At 33.8% G+C, this 14,226-nt stretch overlaps 1 protein-coding gene across 1 annotated transcript in view; it reads left to right on the forward strand.

Moving 5' to 3' along the window:
• Nucleotides 1–7,153: 7,153 nt before the first annotated feature.
• Nucleotides 7,154–14,226, forward strand: part of LOC138701667 (scavenger receptor class B member 1-like) — a 159,718-nt gene continuing 152,645 nt past the window's right edge. The window contains exon 1 of the mRNA XM_069828801.1: nucleotides 7,154–7,223. The gene's annotated coding sequence lies outside the window, so the exon portion shown is untranslated. The remainder of the gene's footprint in view (nucleotides 7,224–14,226) is intronic.

Below are 14,226 nucleotides of genomic sequence, written 5' to 3' on the forward strand. Positions count from 1 at the left end.
TTTTGATAAATTGTAAAAATTCTCTGCATGAGTAGTTGAAGCTGACAGCAATTTGCAGTTCTGATTTGATTAGTTGTGTCGTGCTCCTGGACACCTGGTCGATTAGCGTACGAGTGAATATGAAATTAAGTCAATAAATTTGAAACACAATTGTCGATTTCGCCGTGAATTTTATGTTGAGGGATACGGTAGTATCCCTTGGAGCAGGGGTGCCGAACTGAGGCTCCTAGCAGAGACGCTGTAACCAAAACTGGTTATACAGTAGTTACTGTCAAGGACGTAGCCGCGTTGACCGAAGATAGCCGGGTAGAGGAAGTCTGCGAACGCGCGATATTGAAAGACTAACAGCTCTGTATCAACAAGCGCTTTTTTTTTGGTCAGGAATGAATTTGTGTGAGAGAAATACAAGGTGTGTTTTCCGTTAAAGGGAAAAATGCTTATCGAAATAATAAACGTACTTCTTTGCGTCAAATATATTTATTTACATATTACGTTTTGGAGGAACATGCTGCTTTCGTAGAAAGCTGACAACGCGTTCTCTTCATAATAAGTTCATGAATGTTTGCGTTAATTTTCTTAGCAGTCATTAACCGAAGATAATTAGACAAGTGTTTATCCGACATTCTGCTACGAATGTGAGACTTTGTTAATTTCATTAATAAAAATGCAGTTTCACAAATATAAATCGTCGCGAACAGTGAAAACATATTTGCAACAAAATCACCTAACGTAGGAAATCGTCCTTGCCTGAAAACTGCGTCTTGTCTCTTTGTTCGCCTTGCCTCTTTTATGCGGAGGATGATCGTTATTAGGGTCTAGGCTCTTCACTCATAATTTAGCCTATTAGATTTCATATGTTAAACGTAAAGAATACACTATTACTGGCGGTTCAACTTAATGACATTCACGTAAAAGGTATACAAGTGCAGTAGCATACAATAAGCTCAGTATGGTTATATTAACTTTACTCCGTTGAACACAATGAATGCGTTTTGTTTATATTTCTCTGCTTATGTATTGCATTAGGCATTCTGCGTTTAGTTTGTAATCTCCACCACTACTTTTCCTACCCATGAACCCCATGTTTTCTTCTGTCCGAACCCCACAGCTTGTTTTTAGATTCGACTCAACAGAGCAGCGCTGCTCGCATTTACATGACCCACGCTCTGTTCGCTACAAGAACCGAAGACACCTCACTTTTAGGTAGGACTACGCGGCTTCCGGGAGAGCCTCAAATCTGATTGTCGGAGCCTCGAGCACCAAAAAAGCCTCAGTCCGACTGCTCTGCCTTGGAGGAATACAATATGGAGTTGGTTTGGAAGGCTTAATGTAACAGTGTAAATTCTTCGTTTACTGCTACTGCTCGTTCTATTTGTACCATAAAAATGTTAAAAGAGTAAGGTTAACTGCTCAACGAAGCCTCATAAGATCTACATTACGACATGCTATGGCCTCATGCTTACGGTGGAACCATTCGTCGCATATTAAATGATGATTGAAGATTCCATTCATACAATATTCAGGTTGCTCAGGAGTTGAATCCATAAGATCGGGCAAGTCGACTTCATTTTGCAACAGAATTCAGAACCATTCTTCAAGAAAATTACAGTACTTTGAATGATTTATTTATTCACTCAGACGAAGCACATTTTTATTTCACTTCATTAGAAAAATAAAGAAGTGTATATAGTAGGATAAAGGTTGGTAATATCATGATACGAGTAATATTGTGATAATTCTTTTTGAGAATTTATTACAATTTTACTGAGCGCGAGAAGAACCGGTTTTGTGCATAAACTTGTCCACTAAAATTCCCTTAATGCATTGACACAAAAACCGATCTTTCTCTCGCTCGGTAAAGTTGTAATAAATTCTCAAAAAGAACTATCACAATATTACCAATCTTTACCCTATTTGTGGACTTAAGAAAGACGTTTGACAGAGTGGATTGAAACAAACTGATGGTCATCCTGAAGAAAATAGGTGTGGATTGGAAAGACAAGAGGCTGTTCAGTAATCCTTACATGAAACAGCGAGTCAAAGTCAGGATAGGAGAAGAAATATTTGTCGTTTATTACAAAATGTCTGTAACAAATCTTAACAATCTCGTTTTCTTCCATTTCCAAAATTCTAAACCAAAATTTTGTTATTTTTACCATAATTTCTCTCCTACTGCTACACCTGCCACATTCCATTTCTGTTTTCTTGAGCGCCGAATTAGGAAGTTGTAAAACTCGTTCATAATATTTATCTTGTATTGTATCTATTTTTTTCACAACTATTACTATAGTGCCCCCATATCTCAATTCTACAGAACATTCTGGATTCTTTCAGTGAACTGTATACGTTATTGTGTGTTTTTGGGTCGATGTTTGATGTTTTAGCTAGGCAAATGTTTATTGCTACCAATCCATGCCCACCCTTCGAAGTTGCTTTATGGAGTTGTTTATTGCATTTCCACTGTGAGTCAAGTATTACAACCAGATAATTGATTTCGTTTACACATTCCAAAGCTGTACTACCTAAGAACCATTTCTCTTCTTTCTTAAGTTTTACACTTTTTTCAAACATAATGACCTTTATTTTCTTTACATTTGAGCTATAGTGGTCCAAGCGCCATTTATTAAAAACTGAGAAAGCAAGGGTTAAAGTTAAGTGAATACCATAGTTTAATGAAGATTGACATATCATTTAGTTTTAATGTGTATACTTTATATTACTTGCTGTTTGTTTCCACTGAATTATGATATAACTTCATTTTAACCTTGTTTTCTACGGTTTCAGTAAATGGAGCTTGACCCACTATGGTTCTGAACCCTTCATTTACTCTTAATTTCCATTCATTACAATATTCTTCTATAGCATTTAGTGATTTCTGTAATCCCATTACAATTATCGTACTACATATTAAATCACCAGCATACAATAATCCTGGTATATTGCGTCACTAATTAGTGGTACATGCACGTTACTTTTGCTAATGTGTTCTAATATATAGTCTATAAATAAATTGAATAGATGCGTGCTAATTGGATAACCTTGTCTGAGTCCCACATATTGGCTAAATGTTTCAGTCACTCTCAGTATTAACTTTTACACAAGACTTTGTGATGTCATACGTTACTTGTAAATTCTTAATCATATTAATACTAAGTCCATTTTTTGCCAGCTTATACCACTGTATCAAAGGCTTTTTCAAAATCTATAAAAGCACAATAAATTCTATCTCTTTTAAAGTTTAAAATATATTTATCAACTGTTGTTGATAATACGAAAATGTTATCTGTTGTCCTACAACCTTTTCTGAAACTTTTCTGAAAATTTGATAAAATTCCATATCTTTCTATCCATACATTTATGCGTTCAGCCGAAATTCCAAAATAGATTTTCCCCAATACAGAGAGTAGTGAAATTCCTCGGTGTATTTAGATCATCAATACTTCCTTTCTCTTTGTAAATTGGATGTATAATAGCTGTCTTCCATGCTTTGGGAACTAATTCTGCATCCATAACCTTATTAAATAATGTAACTAAAATATTTATATTCCTCCCGCTTTTACAAAAGAGCTTCCAATATTGTCCTGGCATACCGTCTAATCCAACAGCTTTCCCATTTTTAATTTCTTAATCTGATTATGGACTTCTGTTTCCGTAATGTTACTATCTAATATGTCCAAGTATTGTATGATACTGATATTGCACACTTTACCTATGAAGATAGCCATATCATCATTTCTTCGATACAATCCTTCAAAGTACAATTTCCACTCCGCTGAACTGATGTTTCCTAACCGAGTAGACTTTTTAACCATACTCTTAGTAGCTGACCATAATTTTTTAGCTTCATTCTGTTGTACAAGTTTCTTATTTCTAGCTTTTTTTGCTCTTGCCATTTACTTTTAGTTTTCTCTAATAGTTCTAAATAACATTTTTTTTTTTTAATATCTGCTCCTATTTTCAACACAACCCTCCTTCCATACTGTGTTAAATATTTAAATAACTTACTTCTGTTTTCATTATTGCACAATCTAAATTATACCAATCCTTAGAACTATTTTTTTTGTCGTAATATAATATCTGCAGAGCTTGGGAAAAGTGACATAAGTCAGTTTCCACAAACCTTTTGTGATAATTTATTGACAACTTACGGAACATCTGCTCGCTTGGAAAAAGAGACATAAGTATTCCTCCCATTACAATAATCCATACAGAAAAAATCAAATGGACATAAACCAGTGTAAGTTGTCAATAAATTATCAAAAAAGGTTTGTGGAAATTGACTTATGTCACTTTTCCCAGGCACTGCACATATATCATAACACAATCTAAATGTAAAAAATTCTATAAAATTTAAAATACATTCTACATTTCTAGTTCTTAATGCATTCTCTAACCAAATTAAACAAATTATATTATATTCTTCAACTCTACTTAATATAGCATTCTCAATATCCTTTTTCCACTTTATACGTTGTATTCCAATACAATGATTCTCCATTTATATTAACTGCTCTTCTTTCATTAACATAATCGTTCACTATTTCTACATGTATTGGCAAGTGTGAACTTGTAAATGTAATACCAATATTAAAGTCCATAATGCTTTTCAATAAACCATATGAAGCTATTCCCTAGATCTTACTGTAGACGTTATTATAGCATAGTTTTATTTATAGTCCTAGGTTTGTTGCATCTATTTATTTATAATTAGAAGTAAATTTACGTTTATTTTTATTGCTGTAATTATTGTAAATTTTGTTAATTATAGTTATTGTAATGTTATTATTGTATATTATAGATCACTGCCACCGGGTGTTTACCCAATTGTAGTGTTAATAAATAAATACATACAAACAAACATACATACATACATACATACATACATACATACATACATGCATACATACATAGTACTCTGTCCGTTTGGGCTAATAAAGGTATAGTTTCCTATTGTATCACTTCCATAAAACCCGTTGAGTACAATCAAACTACTATTTTCGCACAATTCTATTAGCCTTTTACCTTCTGCATTTATTACAATATCCTTACTCTTTCTGTTTATTTCCTGCCAATCATTGTCATTCCATGGGTCTGATATTTTTGGTACTAATGTCCTGGGACTTGTAAAGTCCGTTTTGAGAAGGATGATCAACAAGCCAATAACGTTAACGATGAAAAGAAGTCTATTTACAATGCATGTATTCCTCACTTCAGTGAGAGATACAAACTGAATATTAATACATGGGAAGTGAAAGGACTTCTTTTTGGCGCTAGGGAAACTTCATTTAAGTTAACCAAAACCATTCTTATTTCTCTAAAATTTTCTAACGAGGACATTAACAAAATTTGTTTAATGGTATTGAGAGATTCATTAGCCATTTTACACAAACAGTTGTATAACACTACGCAACATTTTTTTTTAATTCACTTCATTACTCTTCATTGTACTTTCATCTCATATTTCTCCGAAATCAAATTGTACTTTATTTTTAAATTTATCATTGTTCTGTATTCTCTCTGCAAATCATATTGTATTTCATTTTTAATTCAACCTCTGCTTTGTATTCTGGATCCTAGTGGTCAGCCGTAGATGTCGGCCAGATGTCCCAAATTGTGGAATTTGTGTGCGACAAAACTTTTTTCTAAGACTGTACGTCTTCGGACAACTAATACTGACAGTTGAGTTCCTCACTTACCATTTTGTTTTAACGACTTTGTAATAGTCCATCAGAAACTTCACGACAATGCTATAATCTTGTTTATGTATCCTAAATTGAGCATCATAGACCGCTGCAGTTTGGCTGGCATGCAGAGACATATATTCGTACGATACAGACATACTACTAAGAGAGAAATGGTCAAGGTTCTTTTGCGTGCCATCACGGGATTCCTGTGGCCTTACTTTTCTTTCGTAGAAAGTCGTGCGAAGGATTTTTATTGCCCAGAAAAGTCCATCTTTGCTGTCGGCCGGACTTGAACGAGTAGCATGCATGGTAACCACTAGACGAGCGAGGACGATCGTGCATTGCTAGTTAAGATTAAACCTGTGCCGCAACAGCCCATGGAGGGCCAAGGCCGACCAGCCGACTGCTGGCCTCGGTATCCACCTGTCTTCGCAGAGGTGAACGGTCATCCAACCAATACGGAGGTAACGTTCGGTTAATACGACGACCCCTAGCCGTGGATTTCTCTGCTCTTTCATATACAGCCGCAAGTTCATGAGAAAATTTCTACCCCATGAGGACTCAAAATAGCACTCATTCATAATCGCTTATTCAAGGAGTGACATCTGAAACCACGCGGCTCCTGCACGGTACCTATTAAGATTAGTTCACAATAAACCGGGAACTGAAACGAAAACGAGAACGAGAACGGGAATATTGTTAAAATAAATATATTTAAATGTGAACATTCACAGTTAACTTTCACGTTTCCGGCAAGCTTTTTGTTAATTGTGAATGCTCACATTTAAATATATTTATTTGAAATATATTTCCGTTCTCATTGTAGTTTCCTTTCCCGGTTTATTGTGGACCAGCTTTTACTGTTTACTACAGTGTAATTTCCGAGATAGTTGGGACAGTACATCTGACCAGCTACTTCAGCTGAGCCACCGGCGTGGCTCAGTCGGTTAAGGCGCTTGCCTGCCGGTCTGAAGTTGCGGGTTATATACTCGCTTGGGCTGATTACCTGGTTGGGTTTTTGCCGAGGTTTTCCCCAACCGTAATGTGAATGCAAGGTAATCTATGGCGAATCCTCGGTCTCATTTCGCCAAATATCATCTCGCTATCACCAATCTCATCGACGCTAAATAACATAGTAGTTGATACAGCGTCGTTAAATAACCAACTAAAATAAAAAAAAATACTTCAGCTGAAAAAGGTTTAAGGAAATTAAATAATAGAAGTTTTATGATGAAAGTTTTTGTTTCTGATTGTCTTATTTTTCTCAATGTTAATGCAATATACTTACGCTTTTCTCGTGTGCTAATTAATATCGGTAACCTAGGTAGCACTTCTGTACAATTAGTCGCTCTTCCTTCATGACAAACTGTTAAGTATTTCCTCGGTAAACTGTGATAAAAAAGAGGAGTAGGGCTGCCTTGAGAATTATCCACGGCTCATGAAAGAGTGAGTTGCAGTGAATAGAAAGTGGAGTTTAGTTTGCCTACAACTTTCGACAGATTCGGTCGCAGCACGTTACTTCCAGAGTTTCTCTTCTGGGTGAGTACCGACGATTCTTGCGAGTTGATTCTTCCGCTCTGGAGGTCTAGGTTTCGAGTGATGAGTAGCGACCCCCGCGGATATTTTAAAACTATGTTTGAATGTAAAGCCGGGAAGACATTTTCATTATTTCTAGCAATAAATGCAGAGTAATTAATTCGACATGAGTACTAGCTGACATCTGCCATAAAATAAACGTGTTATTGCGGCCATCTATTTCCTGTTTGCGTGTTTTCTTAGCAAATTAACATCTCTGTGTATCTCTTTCTGATGACCCATTCTTTCATTCTGTATCATATTTCTCTTGTTACTATTACTACGCTCTTTACTGTAATCTTTACTTCGGAGATGAATGTTAAATTAAAAGGATTTAAAATAAATAGAAACATTTAAAAAATTGAAATTATATTTAGGTCTAACATAATTTTCTTGCAAGTATTGATCTAAACTAGGCCGATTAAACGATTGTTATGCGTGTGTTAATTAAACAACATTCTTAAATTTCCATAACTTTATCAGTTTTCATATTAGATACGGATTTTAATTGAATTGGCATATTAAACTATAGAAACGTAATAGTGATGGCAAGCAAGTTTTACTCGTTGACAAACTACTTCGGATAAATTCTTATAAAGATGGACCAATATGTAAATCATTTGGATAATAAATTATTTTAAGAAAAAATACATTAGTCAATTAACACTTTACAATTTTTTAGGAATTGAAAAGAAAGTAAAATGCAGAAAAGGAAATTAAAACTTCAACAAATGCTTTGTTTTCTCTTCTCTTCAGTAGATAATAAGCATTTAATTCTGTGATATTTTAAAATAATTTTTGTGTTATTTATTACTGTTTATCGATAGGCATCAAATACGACTTGTGTAAAATTTCAGGCACACAGTTAATACATTCCCTAAAAATATGTGAAAATTTTCATGTGTTTGAGTAAAATTTTCGTCTTTTTTCTTTAATAAATGTAATTGAAGAGTATGATACCAAAACTCACTCCGTTCATTTGGCCATTTTTATGATTTATACATCTATCATTATATTTTAAGCATGTTTTCTTCCAAAACAACGCACATCCTTATCTAAAAGGTTCTGTTATTGTGCATGTCACTTGAAAACTAACTCAGTTCGTAGACCGGGGGACACAAAAACTGGACTGAACGAGTTTTAGGACCACACTCTAAAATTTTATTTAATAATAATAATTCTTTATTTATACTGGCAGAGTTAAGGCCATAGGGCCTTCTCTTACACTCTAACAGGTCACAAAGTATACAAGCAGTTAAAATTTAACAAAAGGTTAAAGAACAGAATACTAACATATTACAAAAAAAAAATAATAATAGCATACTAAAATTGACACTAAACAACATGAAAATAATACCATAATAGAAAAAAGAAAGTAAAATACATTTGAATATAGCAAAAGCAATTCATTTAGTACAAATGGTTAATATGGAAAACGTAAGGAAGAATATAACAAAATAGAATGTAATAAAATAATAATAAAAAAGAAAAGAAAAAAGAAAATTAAATAAAATTCACAATAAAAGGCTATGATAATAAATTCATCAGCTGATAAAGAGAACAAAAAGGGGAAAGGAAGGAAAATAAATATATAGCCTATATTTTTATAAAACTATCGCAGAGAGAAGGGCTGATAACTGAAAAGAATCTAAATTGAAAAAAGTGCAATTTTAATTTATTTTTGAAACTAGACAATGTCCGACAGTCTCTGACATGTTGTGGTAGAGAGTTCCAGAGATGACCTGCAGAGACGGTGAAAGATGAAGAGTAGAAGGATGTTCTGTGTTTAGGAATGGAGAGTGTGATATGGTGTTGTGAGCGAGTATCTATTTCGTGATATGAGGACAAATGTTGAAAACGAGAAGCTAAGTAGCTAGAGTTAGAGTTCTGAAGAATATTGAAGAGTAAAGTGAGAGAGTAAATAGTTCTTCGCTCTTTCAGACGGACCCGGGACAGCATATTTAGTGAAGGTGTGATACGGTCAGATCTACGGACGTTGGAAATAAATCGAACACATGCATTATGAACACGCTATTTACCTGAGTGTTTAAATTTATTATTGTACCTTTTGCAAGCGTTAAAATTTTATCACAGTTTTTTCAGTAATTACCACATATTGTGTTAAGCAAGTATATTAATTTCTGTAACTTTATTTAATTTATTATCGATATAAAATATTACTTTATAGGCCTATAATTTATTATATCGTGTGACCAGAGTAAAATATGTTGTATTGTAATTACAGTTACTATTTACAGAGTCATATTTTTTGCACTTGAATCCTACGCTATTGTTCAAGTGGTAGCGATTAGAGCTTTAAATTTAAGGAACCGTTTTCGAGTTTCCCTAAGGAAATGGAGGTTTGTCCCTATTCTATAGGGATCGAACGTGTGTTTCTTATCATGTATTCGTCCTATGCTGTCTTAAACTATAATTTGCCGTCATGATGACCACATCCCCATAGAGGTCTGCTATATGTGAATACTAGACAGTGATATACAAATTTGAATTTTTTCAATAAGGACTGATTGTGCGTCGCTTGGCTTGTGTATTTATTTATATCTCTCCCTTACTGACAACATGACCAGCAATCTCGCTGCTTGTGAATTTCTAGTGTTGGTTCACAATCTTCATTGGAATAAAGAGTTAACAATCGATAAATTCCAATACTTGAAGACAGAAAATGACTACGACGAGACTATAACGATTGTGATATATTTTGTTTTTCAAGTTAATTTTATTATAGGGTAACCTATTTTTGTTCTTTTTAAAACCGAATATTGTGTAATATTTCGGCCAGTTCTATGAACTGTAAGAGAAATTACACAGATACGATATAGTGTTATAATGTATGCAAATGGAGGGATGGATTAAATCCACTAGTACTTAGGCCATTCATATCGACCTATTATGCTAGCTCCAAAGTTTACCGTGGAAGAGAAGTGTCCGATAAATTTTCCTGGCGCCGGTAACGCTATGAAATGGACCTTTCAGCTTTACTTCCATTCCAAAAGACCACTGCGGTGGCTGAGTGATCAGACCTTCAGCCTGTCACACAGGTAGTCCGGGTTCGAGTCCCGTTCAAGCCTGAGATTTTTTATAGTGACACTTGTGGAGGACAAAGTTGCAGTTGAGACTTTTTTTTCTGGGTTCTCCCGTCTCCCGATATTAAGCATCTACATCGGATACTCAACTTGAGAGTAGACTTCACTGAAAATCATGAAAATTTTCCAAAAAAATTTATTGGCTATTTCACATTCTTAGAATGTATATTTTCATGCCCCAAATAAATTTAGTTCAATTCTGATTATAAAATGTTTAAAAATGTTTTTTAAATCCAGATTGTAAAGGACGTGGCATTTAAAGAGCTATCAAAATTATTTTTTCATCACAGACTTCTATTTTACAAATTTCTGATTACAAATCTAGTAACATTTTGTTCTAAAGTTGGCTCCCTGAAGTTACTGTATGGATGTAGCGGGGGGAAATGTTAATAGGTATGTGTTACATAAATATCCATTTTACTTTCAAATCCATTTTTTAGTAAGTTTATTTTTCTTGATTCAACACCAACTTTTTATGACAAATATTAATCAATCTGGATGAAATTTTTACTGCAAGTATTTATGAGGTAACTGCTTGTTTCCGTGCATTTATTTTATAAAAATAGTGCTAGTTTATTTTATTAATATTTTTTATGAATTATAGAAAAAATAACATATTCAAAATTAAAAAATAAAATAAAATGAAGTGAATAAATGAAATATTTCATAAAATGAATGCATAAAAATGTTTCTATATATCTAATGAATGTAACCATAAGAAGACTTAAAAATTGAGATCTTCTACTAAAAACTTGAGTTTGAAGATATTAAAAAAATAATTAAAAAAAAATAAAGAATCAAAAGCCAAAAACATATGAGTTCAAAATTTAGATTTTGTTAGTCCTTTACATAGTAAACATGCTCTCAGAATTTGATTGAAAAAAATGATTAGGAAAAAAGTTATCATTTTTAGTGGAGTGTCCCCTTAAATATATTACATTCAGATGGTTAGTTGCAAGACCTTTATGTAGAATTGAGGAATTTGTAGATTGTGAAATGACTCTCTCTTTGTAAATATTGTTCCGTATTGTATTCATTCTAACATAAAGGGATTCTTTGTAAAGTGGGCTACTACGTAATAACTTATAATAGGGGAGAGTTGCCTTATTTGTACCATTTTACACATTTTATTTTTTCTAATTTTAACTGACAAATGTTGAATCATTTCAACAGCGACATCTTAATTCCTGGTATGTTGGGAGGATTTTCCTAAAAAGAAAAGTTTACTTCAAGTTAACATAAAGTCATGACGTTCAGTTTTCTAAATGTCTGCAATGAGTACAAATTAGGCAACTGGTTTCCTAAATTGTACCATTGGGTTCCTAAATTGTACCACATACATCAGGGCAACAAAGTTCTTGCTGTGGATGGTATGTCCATCAAGCAACAGCACTACTGGCCTTTCTTTGGTAGGATGGACGGAGGAAATGAATTGTTGCATCTATTTGACGAACAATTCAGAGTTAATGTAGCCAGTTTCTGAAACTGTAATAATAATGACCAGTGGAGCACCAACAGACAGATTATAATCATGGGTGGAACATATTGACCAGATGCACTGGCACTTCGTTGTATTCACTCCTTTTTCTCCGCTCGATATCACACCCACTTCTTTCTTGCCTTTCCTCGCTACGATTTTCTGTGTCTTCAACTGTACTGTGGAGAAGCCACTTTCGTCCACATTGAAAATTCTCGTGGAATCAAATTTGTATCTTTCACAAATATTTTCCAGCAGATCGAAGAATTCATAGACATGTTCCTTGTTGAACCCTTTCTCTCGAGCCATGGATGTTGCCTCTGTCTGCCTACACAATTTGGGATGCCTCTTCAGACAGGCTGTGCATAATACCATTTCTTCAATGCTTGGTCCTTTTCACGATTGGAATTTCTCTGAGCTATATCAAAAGCAAGTTTCCTAACATCTGTTGGAGTTAATCCAAATATCATTTATTCAAACTTTAGAATGTGATTTTCAGGTTCATTTTCAATTTCTGCCGGAAATACTGTGGTTCTTCCAAACGATTTCACATCTCCATTAGCAACTACGTTTTCGTTTTTCGCATGTTTTAGTATTGTAGGCTTAGGCACATTGTGCATTGGGGCACATTCATTTATTTCATGATCGCCATTCATATATGCAGCAACAGCAAGATTTTTGCCATTCTGGAATTGATGTAAAATGCAATTATAGTTTGTTACGAAGGAAGAAACTTAAAAACGCCAGAACATGAAATGTTGAAATTATTCGATTAAATTCTAAATGCATAATTTAGTGTGTATATGCTATTTTTGTTACAGTAATTTTTATTATTTGTAATGAACGTCTGACATGATTATTTTAAACTCAGAATTGAATGTGTTTTATTTCCTAAAAATAAAAATTACAGTATTATATTCATATTGAAATGATTAGAAGTTAATCAGTTATAATTGTTGATTTAAGTTAGGTATGATTTTCCTTCATACGTCACTATAATTATGAAAGTTCCCTATATTGTACCGGTACATTGCAGGAAACTGAAGCCGGTACAAAATACGCAACCTCGCCATGTTTTCTTTGTTAAATTCTTGCTGCTTAACGGTTTCTAACAGAAGTCTGTAACTTGACAATTACAATATATAAATGTAGTTTTAAATAATATATAGCATTGTGGACTTCCACTTACCTTTCGGAAGTAATTGTTGTAGGCAGGTAGCGCAAAAACTAGATTGAAGCTACCTAAAACAAGTTTTTTCACTTCACGTCTGCACAACGCAACCCACAGGCTTCGTCTCTCATAAAATGGCACTGGTTGAGTGGAAGAGAAGGCCGAATGGCCTTAACTCTGCCAGTTAAAATAAACCATGATGATGATGATGATGATGATTATTATTATTATTATTATTATTATTATTATTATTATTATTTGTAGATTTAGTTCACAATGTTTGACGTAGATAACAACACTTATCGAGGAACTAATTTTCAAGAAGGTGGTACAATTTAGGCAACGGTACAAACTACGCAACTCTCCCCTATATACAAGTGGCCTTTATCGAAGGCATTGAAAATAGTGAAATAAATATATTGCTACTTTTCAGTGAAATAAATAAAGTACAATGAAGTAAAATCATCCTCATTACAGGCCAAAAAGGCTCAAAGAGTGACGGGAGAGTAAGGCTCTCACCTGTACAGACAATAGGCATTAATGGCAGTAGGGATGTCAGTCCTACATGCTCGCTGCCTTTACTCCCAAGAAAATACCTCTGGTACTTATTTATGTTAGAGACTGTGTAAAACCCAGGTCATTGTGCGGCCAGAAGGTTTAGATCAATGGAGAAAATCCATCAGGAATCGAATCCGCGACCTACCGGCTTGTAGCATTATGCCTTAACCGCGATACTATCGCGACCTCTTTCTAGTGAAATGAAATACGTCATTCCACTACTTTTAATGTACCGTATTATGTGTAACAATTAAAACTTATGATCATGCAAAGCGAAAACATGATAATAATGACCAATCGATTTGTACATGCAACGATTTTAACGTAATATGTTTTTTCAAGCTTTTAAATTCTACTTTATGTTATAGCAGTAAATAGAGTGTATAGCATGTGCCTAAGTGATTTTATTTCACTTAAGGGGTTAGGTACAGCTTACAGAAGTAAAATTTTGAAATATTTAATATTTTTTCCTCCATTACTGCATCTTGTACAATAATGAAAATTAGTATGTGTAAAACACTGTCCTTCAGCTATATGAAAAAAATATTTTTACGATAAAAAATAAAATTTTTTGTTTCAAAATTCAGTTCGTTGTGCAGTGATGAAGCGTTTCCCACATAACTAAGAAATTATCCAACATTCTGTGATGAAATTTTT

This window comes from Periplaneta americana, chromosome 6 (genome assembly GCF_040183065.1).
Source record: "Periplaneta americana isolate PAMFEO1 chromosome 6, P.americana_PAMFEO1_priV1, whole genome shotgun sequence".
NCBI lineage: Eukaryota > Metazoa > Arthropoda > Insecta > Blattodea > Blattidae > Periplaneta > Periplaneta americana.